We start from the raw sequence: 20276 nt of genomic DNA, 5'->3' as shown, positions 1-20276 counted from the left end.
CACGTGGTCCACATAGCGTTAATCGCTGTACATAGAGGACCACACCAGCTATTTTACACCGCTGTTAAATTGGTGGTGTTAGTTTTACACCTATAGACCTATAGGTGTTATTACAACACCTACGGTTGTTACATTTACACTCTTTGGTGTTATGTTCAATCTCTAGGGTGTTATTTTAACACCTCAGGGTGTGGTCCTCTATTAACACCAATTGGTGTCAATTTTAACACCACAGTTTTTACAGTGCACCCCATGAAAAAATGTTGATTTCAATAAATAGAGGAATATCAAACTAGCATAACGCTGAAATTTTCATCAAAATCGGATGTAAAATAAGAAAATTTAAGGTTTCGCTTATTTTTCACAAAATAGTTTTATGCACAGTTTAGTCACATGCAAATGAGAGAATCGATGATGTCCCCCACTCACTATTTCTTTTGTTTTTTTTATTGTTTAATTATACAATATTTCAATTTAAACAGATTTGACAATAAGGACCAACTTTACTGAACCATAAAATGTTAAACAATGTTATTTCCACATGTTCAAGGAGAAATAAAAGTTTGTTTCACAAGACAATGAGGAGAAAATTAGAATATTTCATATTTCATACAATAGAATACAAAATGAATAGGGAGTGAGTGAGTGTTGTCATCAGTTCCCTCATATGCATACCGATCGGGATGTGCATATTTTGTGAAATTAAGCGAAATTTAAAAATGTCATAACTTTCTTATTTCACATCCGATTTTGATGAAATTTTTAGTGCTATGCTTGTTGGATTTTTCTCTTTTTATTCAAATCAACTTGTTTTGGGGGCTGGTCCTTTAAATATGAGCATTTCAGCAGTGTTCATTATATTCACATAGTCGACCATTTATGTGAACATGCACGCTATGAATATGGTCACACTGTATTGAGGTGCGTCCACAGTGAGAAAATATCTTCATCGACTGTTCTCGACGGGAAAGGCTCGCCAATTTACCTCTCTCATTTTTAAATCTGACTTTTTATTACCCCTGCCAGGGGCGGATCCAGGATTGTCCAAAGGGGGGGCACATTTTCCCGAGAAAAATTTGCCAAGCAAAAAAAAAAAAAAAAAAAAGGGGGGGGGTAGCCTTGCTGGTGCGTATAGCCATGTACTGAACGCGATCGAAGGCAATGTCGAACCGATTTGATTCGATTAAGAGTACGGGAAGATGAGAAGATGAAGGCCTCTTTGATATATATATCATCAGCGAAGATTGCCAAGATCAATATCATTGTTACTGCAAAATTACTTAAGAAAACCTCGCTGTTCTCTCGCGGGAGTCATTTCAGAAACTATTGTTAACATTTAATTTGCTCTCTCTTGAAAATCTTTAGGAGCTAAATCGATTTCCAACGCTACGTCACGACCTCCAGAGATATTTCTCGTCTCCCAGCAACAGACTAAGCTCTTTATTCGAACTGGCGTAAAAGTTCTCCAGAAGTTTTCTTGTCTTTGGAAGCATTTCACCGATTGAGTGTAACTTGGCTTTATTTCCATTTTCCAACTTCTCCGTGCAAAATCGTTCTATCTGCTTATTCCACATCCTTTCTGTAAACAAAATTTAGATACAAAGAAATACGGTAGACTATTATCATCAGAAAGTCAAAAATTCACGTTCAATAACAATTCATTTTAAAAAAAAATCTTACTCAGAGGCGGGACCATAGGGGGAGGGGGATTATCCCTTATTTTTTAAGTGGGGAAAAAGTGAGAAAATAAGAAAGAGTGGAAAAAAGAAGAGAGGAGAAAGGAAATCACGAAAAATAGAAGTATTGGTCGTGAAGTTCTCTATGAATCTTGATATTCGATTGAAAAAATGGGTCACCTTGTTGGATGTCGCATTTCAAATATTAAGGTTTAGTATCTTAAAAAAATGGTCTTTTCTTAGTCGTTTCTCTCCAAATGGAAATATTTGAAGTAAAGACAGAAATTAGTCGCAAGCCTACCAAGATTAAGAAAGTCGAATACTTCTGGAAGAATTCCCGTACAGTTCACATGCCAATCCTCCAATCGCATGATTTTGAGCTGATCACGTGGGTAGGCTCTCAACCAATCACGTACGTAAACCGAGTAGACACCTACAAGGAGCCGCTGTAAGGGGAACGGAAAATGGGGAATAGGATAAAAATAGGGTTACGCGCTCCTTTCTTTATTTCGTGGAGATACCATGAATATAGCTGTTAATTGTTTAAAGACAATGGTCCAATGTAGTATGGTAAATTATCAATAAAAACAAGAAATTTGAGATATCACCAGTCGTGAGATAGGCCTACAGACCGCCGTGCGCCTTCTTCAAGGGGAGCTCGCTAAGCACGCCGAGAGTGAGGGCACCAACGTGGTGACGAAGTATACCACCGCGTCACGTCGCGTCCGACGCATTGCGTACGACGCGAATATTTTTATGACAATGTCTCAAATGGGACAAACAAGCTGGGAAGGTGAAATCAAATGAAACTCAAATTTCTATTTTATTTTATTTTCTAACGCATTTGCCCCATTGAAGACAATGACATACAAAAATTGCAATGAAATAAAATTATAATTAAAACAAAACGCGCGTGATTTCGGACGCGACGAGAGTATAGAATGCGTAGACATCTGTATATGAAAAGGGTCTCCATCATTCACAGTGATTTCGTGACATTTTTGGGAGACACATTTAATCTTAACTTTGTGTGGGAGTAGGATTATGTACAATGGGTCAAATTCGATGGTAAATTATCCTGTAAACTTACACAGTATACACGTGCGTCATGAATGTCGGATATGCTGTATACACATCCTCGAAAGCTCATCGTTTTCAGACACTTATCAAATCTGTTTATCACAGCGACAACTTCTTTATGGAACAAATCCACATTCGTATTTACTTGGATCTTCGGGTTAAAATATAAGTAATCGGAGTACAACCTGGAATAAAAACAAGAATAAAATTGGGTTTACTTTAAATATCATTTAACTGACCTACGCGCGATTTAAATGGCCAGTAATCCATAATTATATTTGCATTTTATTTTTTATTAGCTTTAATTTGATACCAAACATGACATGTTAACTCCGTAACATATGAAAATTATATTTGGTATGTGAAAAGGTGGGCGTGGCCTATGACGTCAATACAAAAAATGCCCAAGGGACCCTAGGGTGCCCTGGTGGCAACCGTCGGATTCTTGAAGTAGACACGCCATACTACAACTTCCAGCAAGAAAATCGCAGTCATACCCAACTTGACGGTCATGCAATAATTTTGATCATAAAACATTCTCTACCCGACTATACAGTGCGTCCCAGAAAAAAACGAAACCGAGATTAAGCTATGATTTATCATAACTTAATCACAAATACAATAGACAAATGACATACCAATGTAAAGCTTAGAATCTCTTCTTTATGATATTACTTAGATTATTCCTCATTCATGCATGAGTGAGCAAAAACAGTTTGAAGAAAGAATACCAAAAACTCATTTGGCGGGGGGTATCTGAATTTCAAAAAGAAAATCACATGCCTAAAAAGTTAAATATCTGCTCTTTTATTTGATACCTTAATCACAAACAAATTGTCAAGAAGTAAAAAAGTTATGTTCCCTCGAAACAATGCTTGTATTTTCATAATTTCATTAAATAAACGTGTTTTCACCAGTTTCCCACAGAAGCTATCGCATGGTTAACAAAAGACTTAATGCATGGCTGATCGTCAACAGAACGGAGTGTCGATTGAGTTAATTTTATGAAATTATTGCTACCCTTATTTCAAATAACCAGAACTTTATTATTTCTTGACCATTTTCTGTAATTGAGGTATCAAATTAAAGAGCAGATATTGAACTTTTTGAAAATGTGGTTTTCTTTTTGAAACCCAGATACAGCCCGCCAAATGACTTTTTGGTATCCCCTCTTCAAATTATTTTTCTCACTCATGCGTGAACGAGAAATAATCTAAGTAATATCAGGTGAAAGAAGAGATTCTAAGCTTTACAATGGTAGGTCACTAGTCTATTGTGTTTGTGATTAAGTTATGATAAATCTCGGTTTCGTTTTTTGTGGGACGCACTGTATAAAGTCCCATAGTTGCAATGCACAAATGATGTTTATCAGACTCGCTATATCGTTTTTAAACAGTGACTTCACCAAGCTATATGTTGGTTGGTCGTAAGAAATGAACGCAGCAGGTAGGATGGTCGTGTGTGTCCGCTGCGTCAGCGCTGCGTTTAAAGTGCGGGCTCCTGCACCATGTCCGGTAGTGACCAGGGACTTAGGTGGAAAGTTCATCCACAAAAGAATAATAATAATAATTTTAATTGATCATCATACTACTATAGGAGAACACAAAATGGAATGTACAATAGTAAACACAAACCTAAGTTATATTCGACGCTCATCATTTATTAAATGAGCTATTAGCACTGAAGTCGCCCATATACCTGTCAACGGGATTGCGGAGGATGACGAGGAGTTTGGCGTCGGGCTGGGCTGCATGTATGACGTCAGCAGTGACGTAGGTTGGACCTTCGTAACGATCTCCATCCCAGATCTTCCATTTCTTATTATCCCAGAAAGTAGACGCTGATCCATCTCCTTACAGATTGAATTAATTCCCATGAATATCAGTGAAAATAGAAACACAAAAGTTTTTTTTCTTTCAATAGAAACACAAAACTATATATGAAACACATAAACAAATCCGACATTGTGATAGTAGTAATGAAGAGGATTGATTATATTGGTGGTGGTGATTTTTTTGTTTTAAATCATATGGTGATGGTGGTGGTGGTGATGATGATGATGATGGTTTTGATGATGATGATGATGGTGATGGTGATAATGATGATTGTGATAATGATGATGATGGTGATGATGATGATGATGATTGTGATAATGATGATAATGATGACAATGGTGATATGATGATGATAAATAATGATACTGATGGTGAAGATAATAAAATACAATTACCATTACTACTTCTGTAAATTGTCAATTCGTCAACTTCAAACTCGTCCACTCACCACATGGCCTACCTTCAGTCTAATGCCATTCCATCCATCAACATTTTATCTGACAACCGTTCTGTGCAATAACCATTTGGTCCAATCATCACTTCGTCTAATCACCAGTTCGTCTATGACCATTTCGTGTAATAACCAGTTGGTCTAATACCCATTTTTTCATTCATTCCGCCTAACTAACACTTTTCCAATTAGATCAAATGGTTTATGGACTAAATGGCTATTTGACCAACTGGTTATTGGACAAAATGGTGAGTGGACGAAATTGCAATTAGACCATGTGGATAGTGGACGAATTGATGATAAACAAAATGATAGTTTACGAGTTGGTAATTAGACGAATTGGCATTAATCCAATTAGAAATAAACCACTACTTCTATTACTACTACTACTACTCCTCCTGTTGCTGCTCTTGCTACTGTTACTACTATATTTCTCCTACTTCTTTTAACACTTTTACTCCCATTACTACTACCACAACAACGATTGATGATGCAAAATAAATCATTATAAATATTTAAAAAGTCGTTTATTCAGACAAGTATACGTAAAGTATGGATCCACCCAGCTCGGAGCTTTCATTCCAACTTTCATAAAACGTTCTCCTGATTCTCCCTTGTGTGCTTACCGATTACAAGTCGTGATTTTAACGAGGGGTGTAACGCAAACTTCTCCACTAAACCTTTTGATCTGGATGCGTAACTACGAAGTTTTCCTCTCCCTAGATCAATGAAAAAGGTGATTTCTTTTAAATATATTTCAGACTAAATCAAGACAAATCGATCAGTGATGGTGATCAGTTCCAGCCTAATAATACCTGGTTCCCTCTTTCACGATTCGGCACCACGAATGAAACGGTGATCTTAATCGTGTAATGATCGTAGTGATTGTTTTAGATCGTATCAGATTAGTCGTGGCACTCCTACTGATTACAGAAAAAAAAATGAATAGCCTAAAAATTCTCGCGATCAGATACGTAAGGCCAATGGTGACTTTCGTACAGGATCGCATGAGAGTGGGAACGAGACAAAATATTTTTCCTTAAATCTACGTATACTCGCTCTAAAAGGGACTTTCACAGTTGCTCTTGTGATCGTTTTCGATCATTTGGTTACGATATACATTACATGTATGTTGCACACAATCGCAACGTTTGTAAGCTGTCGCATCACGAATTGTGAAAGGGGCTTAATAATGAATCGGAAAAATAAACAGTTCCCGTGACCAAGATCTATGGTCATACATAAGGTGGTTTCAAACCGCCTAGATCATAAGAATCCCCGTTGAATTACGAGAATTTATCTAGGCTAAAAAATACCCATTGATTATTTTTGCATTCACACCGTGTCCGCCCTGAAATATACCTTTCGGTTCCTGAAGTTACGAGCATGCGCAGAAAGGTCTGATATGCAAGCGAGGCGCGAGATTCAAAATCACTAGCTCAGCAGCCACCCAACACGCTGGACCAAAAGTTCCCGTAAATTGCTTTCACATTGCCAAAATACCCGCGACCTTGGAAAAATTCCCGCGAAAGTTCTCGTAATTTCGCCAATTAAAGGTCAAGTCCACCTCAGACAAATGTTGATTTGAATCAATAGAGAAAAATCAGACAAGCACAATGCTGAAAATTTCATCAAAATCGGATGTAAAATAAGAAAGTTATGACATTTCAAAGTTTCGCTTATTTTTAACAAAATAGTTATATGAACGAGCCAGTTACATCAAAATGATAGAGTTGATGATGTCATTCACTCACTATTTCTTTTGTTTTTTATTGTTTGAATTATACAATATTTCAATTTTTACGAATTTGATGACTAGGACCTCCTTGCCTGAAGCACAAAATGTTAAAATAATGGAATTTTAAGTGTTTAATAATTTACATCACTAATCGTCATTGTCATGTGAAACTTCATTTCACATGACAATGACGAGAAAATAAAAATATTTCATATAATAAAATACAAAAGAAATAGTTTGCTATTTGCTTTCACATTACCAAAATATCTGGAACTGCCGAACTTCGGGGCGGTCTGAAACCACCTATTGCGTTTTGAAGAAGCTTTCGTTCTGTACGAGGGGTGCTTCCACGACGAAAAAAAAAATCCGATCGAACCATCTGCGCATGCGTCAACTCTGAACTTAATTTCATACGTCCCCACTGGGTGAATCAGCTTGTGCTGAAATAACATGCCCTCGGAATGTTACTAGGGTGAAATCTTTTTCAAAACGTCTACGCGATTCTCCTCCTTACAATCTCAAAACGAACATCTGGGACCCGTACGTAACACAAAGCTTAACGATGAATACCAAATGTGAATTAATGCTTCTGTTCTTGAACAAGTTCCTGAACACAACAATCACTGGCAGGTTCGGGGGGGGGGGGCAAAGCCGGCCCGTGCCCCTCCTTTTGAGAGACACAATTAAAATTTATAATGTAAAAATGCCGTTAAAACAGAAGTGTACCCCACCCCTTTGAAGGTGAAGACCTTTTATTTTTGCTTAACAAATGTTTTCGTGGACGAAATGTGCTCATTTTTTTCTTTCTCTTTTTTTTTTTGGTTTGTCAAATTTTCCTCAGGAAAATGTGCCCCCTCCCTCTTTTGGAAAATCCTGGATACGCCCCCTGGCAACAATAACTATGAAACAACATGATTGGGTAGGGAAGGAGGGAAAACTCACCAAATCTCGATCTACTCCACCAGTGGGGCTCTTTTGGGGTGTATTTTACTTGGGGATGTCGCATGATTTTGGCCCACAAATCGGTCGTTCCACTCTTAGGCATCCCGAGAAGATAGAAATACGGCAAACATCGGAGTACCATCCGGGGCTTCACCTTCCAGCACGGAGACTTGTACCCGGTAAATACGAGTTTGGCAGTAAATCAAAGACCTGCCAAAATTAAAGTTGTTGTTATATTCGGGATCAAACATTAATTCTTATATGATTGGTTGAAAGAGCTTAACGTGATTATGGGTATTGTCTACTATTTCAGAGTGTTGGCATGATCTTCACTCATCAATGGTATACTATTTGGAAAATTGAATTGAATTTACTTTCAGGTACATGAAATACGTTATGAACAAAAACATTTGGTAATTTGGAGCTAACAAATTATCAAATGACGTCATTTTTGTGACGACATTTCCAAACAGTTTTTACTATCATTACTATCATGCAATCATGCTCATAATGCATGAGTCCACATACGTCATGGTCTTATTTTTTTTTTCTCAATGTTTGGTTTTTATTTAAAATGATTTTATCTACACTCCTACTTTAATTACAAATTAACTTGATGATTAACAGTTTATTATACTTTCACCGAATGTTCCATCTTATTTGGTAGTTTCACTATATATAAATTCTGTAACATTATGTTAATCTGCCCTGCTTGTGTCAGTAATGTGACCATGTCTCTCTTTTGTTCTGTAAATGTATATGTATTGTCATTCTTACACTGTTCCTTTATTGCTTTTCGCACAATAAAGTGATGCAAAACAACTTACTTACAGATAACACGAGCCTTGGCATTTCCCCCTTAGACACGTGTGTTCAAATAACTCTTTGAAAAATAAGGATGAAATTAGAGCTAGGGACTGATAAACGTTTATTACCAGTGGATAGAGGAAGCATATCTGACATCTCCTATCTGACCAGAAACAGGTGTGTTGACCGGTTCATTTCGAAAATATTTTTTTTAGTGAAAACATCTTGTTAGGAGATCTCATTTATCACCTAAAACGGGAAAATTCTTCCGCCAGTCAAATAATATCCAAAGCTCTGTGATATTTTTTCTCTATTTTAGATAGATTTTTAACTTAACATGGTAAGAATACATATTTGGGCTTATTCCATCCCTTTCCTTCCCTTTCTTATTTTCATCCTCCCTTTCCCCCTCTTGGTCTCGAAATATTCAGGCCCATCCCCCAAGCGCCCCCACTCCATCTGTACGCCAGTGTTTCAAGATAAACGGAATTCTATACCAGGACTGGAACCAGGACAATTTCCCCTTGAGTAAAACACCCGTAGAAATACTTCCATGAATAATTTCGTAGAAGAGGATACCTCCCTACAGTGGCGTACCTAGGATTTTCCAAAGGGGGGGGGGGCAAAATCGTCCGCCAAAAATTTCAGCAAGCAAAAAAAAAAGAATAAAAAAGTCTTCAAGTTCAAAGGATGGGGGGGGGGGGCAGGGATATGTCCCTTGCATGGGTTATGATTCGTCGGGGGTGGGGGGGGGGGCAGTGATACGTCCCTTGCATGGGTTATGACTCGTCAGGGGGGCAGGAATACGTCCCTTGCGTTATGACTCGTCAGGGGGGGGCAGGGATACGTCCCTTGCATGGGTTGTGACTCGTCGGGGGGGGGGGGGGCAGGGATCGTCCCTTGCATGGGTTATGACTCGTCAGGGGGGGGGTGCTGGGATACGTCCATTGCATGGGTTGTGACTCGTCAGGGGGGGGGGCAGTCTGCCCTCTGCCCCCCCCCCCCCGTTAGGTACGCTAATGCCTCCCTATATACATGGTATGTGTCTCCCCAAATAAGATGAATAATGGGAGGAAGTGCGAGATGTTTCTAAGCGCTGCACATCGGCCTTAGCACTAGCTATCCTTGATCGGGCGCTTGAGCACTCAAGGAGTTCCTTCCTTCCATCTACTACTAGCACCTAGATGGAGAGTGGCAAATGTAGATAAACGCCTTGCAAAAATACTCGAGTGTTGCAGTGGGATTTGAACCCCTGACCTTGTGGTTCAATGTCCAAATGAAGAGAAATGCTTATATACAAAGAGTGTACAAACCGGTTTCGCCATCTCGTATAATGCCGGTGGCAAAGAAGATAAATTCAACTCTGGTCGCGCCAAGTCGGCCTGTCCGACTTTCGCCCTCTGCGTTGACCAATATTTGTTCTTTGTCAGACTCCAGTTTGATAGTATGACAGTCGTATTGTGCAATTTAGCTACCTTCTGGGGCCAATTGATCGGCGATGTGTCGTATGAATAATCATCCCACTCATCTGCTTCTTCTGAAAATTCAAATAAGAATGAAAAAATGGATGAAACCATTCTTTAAAAGAAAGGGGAATATGTGAAAAGAAAATAATATGGGCCTACCAAATATCGACTTAATTTAGGTCAACCTACATAGCACAGTACAAAAAATAGCACGTTCTTAAAGCCTGTCACTCAAACAAGTTGTTTAAACTTTTTTGTAATTGTTTAAACTTTTTAAAAACTTGTTGAAAAAGTTTAAACAGTTGTTTAAAAAGTTTAAACAATAGTTGTTAGAGCGACGGGCTACAGCGTTTTTACAGTGTAACATGCGGCTATTTTGTTAGCCCCCGGTCATTGTCAAATACTGTAAATTTGGTAAGTAATTCAAATTCAAACTCGATTCAATCTCATTTAAGCAATAGGCTTACTAACATCGAACACCCCAATTGGTCTGTTATAGTCTATAATTATGATTGGATGAATTGTTTCTGAATGAAGTTTTCATTTAACAAAACGCAAATAATGACTAGAAAAGTAGACAATCTTTGCATTTCGAACTACATACGAATTTGAAAAAGTCTGTATCAGTCAAGTGAAGTGTAGACCAAGACAAAACGGCAGTAAGATCAAATTCAGATTAGAACTGCATGGCCCGTATTCTGAAGTCGGGTTTAACTTAAACTCAGGTCTAAAGTTGTGGTTTAAGTATGGGAAGCCAAAAGTGTCAAAACTTTTTATTAAGTTGTATGTTTCTTATGTTTACTATGCTCTTTCCTCATTCATTGATGGTGAAGACAATCATCTATTTATACTTCCTAGACAATTATGAATGATTTAAGAACCAGATGAGCTGAAATATGATATCTCTACTGTATAGTGATTTATGTGACAATTGGCTATCCATATTTAAAGCACAACTTTAAACCTGGGTTTAGGTTAAACCTGACTTCAGAATACGGGCCCATGGGTTTATCGCTTGTGGTATTGTAAAATACATGAAACGCAGACCGACAGCTTGCAAACCAAGTATGTTTGTTACCAACCTCCATCACTGTGAGTTCGAGAATCTACTACAACACTAATACTGGATTCCTTCTGAAGTTGGAAGTAGTAGTATACGTAGGCTAGTACCGCTACGTTAAGGAGAACAATTCCAGCTGCCACTTTATTGTTTATATACATCCTGAAAATTTTGAAATGATCAAAAGAGGAGAAAATGATAATTGCAACACAAAAGATGCAGACATTTATAGCTGTCACACCAAGTCGTATTTATATACCTGCAGTAAACATTAAGATGAAAAAGGTAAACTATTTTTATCGAGGTATCTGTGGACAGGTTTCACGAAGAGTTACAACTATTTTAACTTTGCCACTATGGCAACTATCATGGTAACATCAGTGCTCAGTATAGTCGATCACAATCAAGGTTTCCATGGAAGATATAATAATGACAGTCTTTCATGAAACAGGCCCCATGTAGAGCATCAATAGGAAGTTTTCGCAACACCACTATAGACGCTTTCTGGAACATTGAGAATATATTGTCCAAAGTCCTTCATGACCAAGAAGCCTTTGTCGAACATCGGTGAAACAAAACAGCATTGCCGTCCTGGGCAAATGACAGATTTGGAATTTTTTGTCAGCTCCGAATCTTTGTACGATCTGCTGTACCGGTTCACCAATTTTCGACAATGACCTCTATTTCTGTTCATTGTGTTTTGGCGGGCATTTTCAATGTATTCTTAATGTTCCCAAAAGCGTCTGCGTATACAGTGGTTGCGGAAACTGGCTAATGATTAATGAATGCAGTGTGTTCTCAAGGTGAAGAGATAATGATGCATTAAATATGGAGTATGGAAGTCGCATGACCATCTATACAGGATGATAATATCGCATACGTACGTAATTCCGAAGCTTCGTTATTTCGAAGGTTTGGATATTCCGAAGGTTCGTTATTCCGAAGGTTCGTATATCCGAAAGTTCGTAATTCCGACGGTTCGTTAGTCCGAAAACGAAGTGAGGTTTGTAATTCCGAAGGTTAGTTAGTCCGAAAACGAAATGATAAACGAACCTTACCACTTCTTTTTCGGACTAACGAACCTTCGGAACAACAAAGCTTATTTCGTTTTCGGATAAACGAACCTTCGGAACATCGAACCTTATTTCGTTTTCGGATCATCGAGGTATAGGCAATTTACGTGTTTCGGAATTACTAACCGTTCGGAATAAAGAACCTTCGGAATTACGAAGTGTAACAGATAATATAGACCTATATGTCTTTCGCCGGGGTCTTTCGCTCTACATGCTCTAAAACATGTGTAATAGGGGTATATACTGGCATATTTAATGACTTTCAATTCTCGATGTATACAGGGGCGTGTCTGATACCCAGATCTGGGTAGCGTTTCATGAACATTTTCATCCGACAAGTTGTCAGGTCTGACAAGTTTCCTTGAGAATGATTGGCTGAGGGTCACTGTTACCATGGTAACTGTCGGATAAAAAACTACTTGTAGGATAAAACGTCTGACAAGTCCTTTCATGAAGCGGTCCCCTGGAACAACTGTTCTGAAGGGGCACAAATTTTCTGACAACTTAACAGAAGAAAAAAAAAATCATTGGTCGATGGCATTTTGGAAGCACTTTTCAGTGAAAAATAATTGACAACAAGAAGGGATAAAATATGCTATCAAAATTTCTGCCGGGGAATGGCATACATCCCCACCCTAGTCTGCATGCACAGACCCTGATTGAAACTTTGATCAACAAGTGTGTCTCCATGCACGCAAAACAATTTGCTGTTTTTATCAGTACACAAGGCATGCATGAGTACTAGGCTGCGCATTAAGACCCTAGCTGAACTCGAGTAAAGGGTTTGCACAGCAGACTATCCCCCACCCTCTCTTTAGGTAGTGATACTGGGCATACTATGCTGGGCATATGATAATCTGTCTACTACTTCCTGTTAGACACTAGACTATATAAAAACAAAATATCGATACCAACATAATACATTGTTTCGATCAGGGTTAAATTCCATCATCATTGTTGTTTAAAGAGAGTAAAGTATAATACAAAAAATGGAGACGGACACGGAAGACGAGCTTAAAACAGGTAATCTACAAAATATCAAAATAAAGCGAATAAACGACAACAAAAATAAGAGAGAAAGTAGTTCAAATAATATTAATTACAATGGTAACAAAAATAATGATATATTAAAAAAATACTTACAAAATTATGATAGGGAGGAAAAAAAAGAGGCAAAGGAAAGAAAGAGAGAGATAAAGGAGGAGCAAATAAAAACTGGAAATTAGTTAGGGGACCTGCGTGTTATGCCGCAGTCGGGGATCACATGGTAAGGTCAAAAGTCATTTTCAGGTCAACGTTAAAGTTTACATGCTAGACTCTCTTATGACACGTAACCCCGCAACCGTAAGTAACTTTTCATGGAGCTATCTGTTAATAATAATAATAATAGGCATTTATATAGCGCCATCTATCTAGAGATATCCTATTCCGAGGCGCGTTGTTATTATTATTATTATTACCCCGGCTTTAGCTCGAGCTGCCTCTTAGCGCTCATGCATTCAAGGAATTAATCCTGCCGGGTACCCATTCACCTCACCTGGGTCGAGTGCAGCACAATGTGGATAAATTTCTTGCTGAAGGAAATTACGCCATGGCTGGGATTCGAACCCACGACCCTCTGTTTCAAAGTCAGAAGATTTATCCACTGGGCCACAACACTCCACTCTAATAGCTCTATGCTTGGATGGTAGATGGACTTGGGGGGACCTGCATGTTATGCTGCAGTCGGAGGTCATATGGTAAGGTCAAAGGTCATTTTCAGGTCAACGTTAAAGTTTACATGCAAGACAGACACTCTTATGACACCTAACTCTGCAACCGTATAAGTCGCTTTTCAACCAAACTTGGATGGTAGATGGACTTGGGGGACCTGCATGTCATGGTGCAGTGAGAGGTTACATGCTAAGGTCAAAGGTCATTTTTAGGTCAACGTTAAAGTTCACATGCAAGACTCTCTTATGACACCTAACTCTGCAACCGTAAGTCGCTTTTCAACAAACTTGGATGGTAGATGGACTTGGGGGACCTGCATGTCATGGAGCAGTCAGAGGTTACACTGTTAAAAAAAACCCGTGATTTTACAGATAAAAAGAGAAGATTTTGCAGAAAGCAATAACAGAATAATTCTTTAAATTCATAAAACAGGAATTTTTCTGCAATTCAACAGAACAGGTCTGTTTAAAAAGGGGAAAAGGGTGTTTTATTGAAGGAAATTTGTAAGATTCCATACACCAAATACCAATTTCCTGTAAGATTACGCAATCTGGTATAGATTACAGGTGTTCTCGAGACTCTGCCGCAGGAACTTCTTTTATTTTAAGGATAAATTTCTAACAGTCAAGTGTATGTCAAAGGCCATTTTTAGGTCATTGTTATGACATAACTCCGCAACCGTAAGTCACATTTGAGCAAAACTTGGGTTGTATCTGTAGGCCTACTTAGGAGATGTTATTCCATTCCAGTTATTTTACAATGAACTTTTGATACAATTCTGTTGCGTGCCCTCGCAAATCGCGATGTTTCTTGTTACTTTCACAAGCATGACAAGTGGGCCAGAGACAACATCGCTTATGCCTTGTTTATTATTAGAAGTGTAGCGATCGAGAGTTTCAACTTAAAGTTAGAGTTAAAGTTTCAACTGTAAGTTACGAAGTTTTATTCTGCAGTCGACTCACATCAATCGGAAATCTAGCATGTACTTATCGGACGAAGAAGAACCTCTTTAGAGAGTTAAATTCGGATGATCCCAGCCAAACAATATCACTGTACCAATACCATTCTTCCTTGAGAAGTTTGGTAAACAAGAGTGGATTCACTATTAGGAGAATGAAACCCTTTGAGCAAATTAGCTTGTGTTAAAACATACAAAATCGAAGAATAAGATCACAGAAAGTGTAAATAAAATTGAACAAGCAAATGTCGAGATCGCTAAAGCCCCTTTTACACCTTCACGGAAGCAACACGGATCATCCCGGATTGTCAATCCGGGGTCATCCGTGTACAGTCCGGGACTGCCGTGTACACTCCGGCTACTCATCCGGCGCCATCCTTGATGTACCGGCATGTCCGGGAGAAAAATTGAACATGTTCAATTTTTCATCCCGGAGTACACGGACTGATAATCATCCGTGTTCATCCTTGTAGCCTCCTTGTACATCCGTGTAGCTACCGAATGCATCCGGGAGGCTCCTTGTAAGAACCGGGTGATCCTTGTTGATACCGGCTTTATCCGGGGTCAAATGTTTGTATTGTTTGCGTACATGAACAATAGTCCGTATTCATAACCAAGCACGAGCATGCTCCAGATGCTGCAAAAAGGGACGAAACTTCATTCTAGCCAGTACAGAATGTGAGCAACCGTGAAGGTCCGTGTAAAGACCCAGTAACATCCGTGATCATCCGGATATTCCGTGTTGGCTCCGGGAGCATATCAAACAGTATCCCTATTGCTACCTTGCCTATCCTTGTAGACTCCGCACTTTTCCGTACATATCCGTATTAATAACCAGTTAACTCCGTACTCACTCCGGCCTTGCTAGGAAAATACAAATTTGGCACCCCGGATCATCACGCGGACTGAGATCCGTGATGATCCGTGTTTCATCCGTGAAGGTGTAAAAGGGGCTTAACTATCCTATGGACAATGCGAACAAGATCTGTGATGTCACACACGTACAATCTTCCCATTTGAACATCGTTTTAGATTTTTTTTTGCTAAAAAATATAAAAAACAATCATCAATAATTGTGATTTATAGCGTTTTATTGTCCTCATAAAAAGTACCTGGTCTTGCGATAGACTACTAGTAGATTAAAAAAAGTGAAATATGTACGAAAGTGATGTGAAGTTAATTGTACGTGCATGACATAGCATATGGTCGCATATATAGCCAGAGGGAGGATCTACGTATAGCATTGGCGATCTCTCAATATTAAAATGATCATAATAATGATTTGATCCTCAAACTTCCATTGATTCTTTTCTTTCATTTGTCTTCTTTATATAGATTTCAACTGGTTTTATTCTTCTTTAAAGACCACGCCCACTAAAACAGCATGTTGATTTGGATTTAACGTTTAAGGAAGTCAAACAAGCACAGCGCTTGTAAAATCAAAATGAGGAACGACATCGCAGGGGACTGAAGCGACTGCCCCAAATACTCAAAATTATATTTTAGGAAATTCCCAAAATTTGGGTAGCATGAGGGAATTAACGCCAGCATATGGGCAATTCCACAGGTTGGTCCAAATCATGTAACGTGAGTAACCGACACATTCCAAAGATTTGCCAGGAGCATAATAGAATTTCCCAAGTTCTGTTTTTATACAAAGGATAGTCAGATTGTGTACTTTGTTGTGATAAGGAGATGTTTAGTTCCTATCAATAATAATGGAGTTACAGCTCCAAGTATGAGTCAAGGTGTCTCCAAATGTAACGTGAGTAACCGTGGAATAGCCCATATTCAGTATTCAATATATTAAAAGTACACTTAAAACGAATTAAAGAAAAAAAATCGACCAAGCAAACGGCCTATAGCCTACATAAATCTTAGCATAATGGCGCAAATTATTGCACAATATTTCCAACATTCCCCTTTTTCAAAGGTTTTTGTGGTTACGTTTTTTTTTCAAAAATATTTTTTAATCCTGTATTGATGTATATAACTTTTTTTTACTAGCAAAATCAATTATCGAACTGAACAAAATAGAGCCAAATATAAATCCTTGTGGAATAGTCAAGTAAAGGTGAATTCGTCAGAATGAAAATAATATATACTGCAAGTTGAATTCGGACGATGCGGCGTGCTTGTTCTGAAAGTGTAAACTACATAGTCAAGACAAAATTAATATGCAAAATAAAAAGGGTTATTTTTTCGTTATAATGTGCGCCAGGATTTATAGCCGAAATTTGATCGGTCGCTACGCTCGCTTGCATATAAGTAAGTAATGGTATGTTTTCTTTCTATACAGATCCCGTCATTTCCATTCTACCATATTATTACAAGGCAAAATGTGAAGTTCTACCATTTTAACAGTTTAAAGTGGTACATTTTCTTGCGCGCCCCTTTTTCGGAGGGGGACGCCACAGCCTCCCCTTATATTGGCTTAGATTGTATCAATCCTATGGAACAAACGACCGTATAAACTACTCAAACTAATCATGATAAATCTTATGTATCGAAATAACAAAACATAGTAGAACGTACCTGACCGGTGAGCTGATATGAAGTAATTTTTTCTTGATTTTCTGGCTACATCCTGTTTCTCATGCAGAACATTTCGATCGAATGCCAGGTGTATTCATTATTTACATGGCAGCAGGCGTCCTAAAAAGTGTAGTCCTTTAGGCAAATATTATTACGTCATTGCATTTTTATATCTGAAATGGAGAGTTGATATGTGTGCAGTTGGAAGAAGTTCATTACCTCCCGAGGTTTTGTGGAGCTATGTCGACCAGTGGATTAGTTTTCGGACTTTGGAACAGAAGGTTTTGAGTTCGAATCCCACATTGTCCTGCACGCGGCCCAGCTCGACGATGTGAATGGGTATCCGGTATAGAGTTATTCCTTGAACGCTTTTTATCATTATTGTGGCTCGGCTGCAGTCGCAGGTTAATGATAATTATGATACCAAGTGTCAAGTGCAGTAGAGTATATGCAAATAGGTACCACACTTTATCATTATTTGTACATAATAATTCGATATTATTTTTTTATGTCGTTCGAGAAAATTTTCTATTATGAGCTTTCTTGACACTAAATTTTAGGTAACAACTTTTTTTTTGCTCGTCAAATTTTCATCGGGAAAATGTGCCCCCCCCCCGTTAAACAGTGTTAATCCAAATACACACAACTATACCAAGATGATCAAAGATAACACATTCATGGTGCATATTATATTCTACTATTTGTAATGCGAGTATGGCATGTATTAAAATGCGATACCAACCCACTTTTTGCCCAATGACAACTTATTTACGCAATCCTAAATTTGCTATCATGCAGAGAGAGATAGAGAGAGAGAGAGAGGGACGGAGATAAGGGGGGAGGGAAAGGAAAGGGGCACTGGCGTAAATCCGTGTTGATGGGTGGGGATGATTGAAATATTTTGGCATTTTTTTTGCAATCATGTTTTTAGATATGCAAGGAATTGTCACTGATATGTCCACAGTGGCGTACCGTGGGTCACGTTATTGTGGGAGCACCAGCAAAAAATTTGAATCACTGAGCGAGCGCGCGAAGCGCGAGCTGATTTTTTTTTAAATTAAACTAAAAAGGGACATTATTATCAAATTTGTGTAATCATGATAGGTACCTGTCTTACTAAACAATGCGAGCGCGAAGCGCGAGCTGAAATTTTCGTATATTTTGACCCCAAACAGCGAGATTTTAAGGAACATATTTTAGGAATCCATTAAGAGTATGCATATCTCACCATAGTCATCTAATGCGAGTGCCAAGCGCTTGCTGATTTTATTAGAATTACATCTGAACACATAAAACACTTTTTGTAGTCATTGCAATCATGATTATCATACGCATCTCACTAATCAAATATTGCGAGCGCGAAGCGCGAGCTGAAAATTTAGATGATTCAGACCTAAAGTGGGGCATTCTAAGGTTTCTTTGTAGGAATTAACTAGGACCATATACGTATTTCATTAACCAAATGATGCGAGCGCGAAGCGCGAGCTGAAAATTTTTGATATTCAGATCAGAAGGGACATTTTAAGGAATAATTTTAGGAATTCATGAAGAGCAGACATATCTCACCAATCCACTAATGCGAACGTAATCACGGACATGAAATGTTTATATACGAATACCTTAACATGGGGCAATCACTTTTTCTAAAAGAAGCATATGTCACTACATAAAAAAATTATAACTCAAGTGCTAGGAAATATATTTGGTTTATATTTACTTGAAAACTGGATGTTTTAGTACAACAGGATTATATATCCCGTTAAACAGACAATGCGAGCACCAGGAACAATGAATACGTAGGCCCTGTGCAAATTATGTTTCATAAAGCTATGATAAAAATGTTTCTTATGTAATGCAACATAACATAATTATAATATAACATTATAATGAATAATATTTTCTTCTTTCCCACTACGTTTCTTTTCCTTTCTCCCTCATTTCTCCTTTTCCCCGTTTTTTGGGGTCAGCCGATGGGGGGGGGGGCATGTGCCCCCATGCCCCCTGTAGTTACGCCACTGTATGTCCATATGGCAAATACCCCTCCGATATTATTATCTTTTTTACCCCATGATGGTTTAATGGTTTTATTAGAGATTACATTAAAAAACATTGATGAATTGGAAGAAACGGGGGTTTCTCTTCAATGTTATAATAAAGACATAAGTATTTCGTTTGGAAATGGTGAACTGGCTCTTTATTTGCATTTTATGATTCAATGATATATTGTTTTATTTGTTAAGCGGTATTTTAGGATGAATTTTCACAAATAAAACAACTATCTCTTGTGATTTTTTCCATTTCTTCCGTAAAAAATGGGGGATGTTTGTACAGGCCATCCCCCCTCCTCGAAAAGTGGGGGGATATATCCCCCTATCCCCCGGGATTTTTTTCGCCAGTGGAAAGGGGGTATTTATTTTCTAATTGCATACTTCATTTACTGATAAATCGAAGCAAAGAGTAGCACCGTTGTTTATGATGGCGCTCTTTGATTTTTATTTTCATTTTTATGCAGAGTAAGTACATCATGATTAAGTTGTTCAAGTCGAAAATCAAGATATTTTTTATTTCATCTAAAAACTACAAACAGAATAGTGATTGGCTACACCATTTTGCTACATAATTTGCATTCAGTCAGGAGAAAAATTAAAGAGTGGTGAACTTCAACTAAGCTTATAGGCCCTATGGACAATCGGTAAAGGGAAAATGGGCACATGAAGAGATCAACAGCACAAAATATTTTTCTGCATTTTAGTATTTCTAGTTTGTACCACCTAAGTGAGGACCACAAACGAAACAATGATCTGGGGGCGTTTCATGAAAGGACTTTTCGGACATTTTATCCGACAAGTACCAGTTTATCCGACAGTTCCCATAGGACCAGTGCCTCTCGGCCAATCAGAATCAAGGAAAGATGTCAGATCTGACAACTTGTCGGATGAAAA

The 20276-nt window shown here is 38.2% G+C and overlaps 1 pseudogene; it reads right to left on the bottom strand.

The window, feature by feature from the left end:
* Positions 1 to 1122: 1122 nt before the first annotated feature.
* Positions 1123 to 11083, bottom strand: LOC121427953 (annotated as a pseudogene).
* Positions 11084 to 20276: the final 9193 nt, after the last annotated feature.

Source organism: Lytechinus variegatus, chromosome 14 (assembly GCF_018143015.1).
Source record: "Lytechinus variegatus isolate NC3 chromosome 14, Lvar_3.0, whole genome shotgun sequence".
Classification (NCBI taxonomy): domain Eukaryota; kingdom Metazoa; phylum Echinodermata; class Echinoidea; order Temnopleuroida; family Toxopneustidae; genus Lytechinus; species Lytechinus variegatus.
Note: the sequence above shows the minus strand (reverse complement) of the source record. Positions and strands in the feature narration are given on the sequence as shown.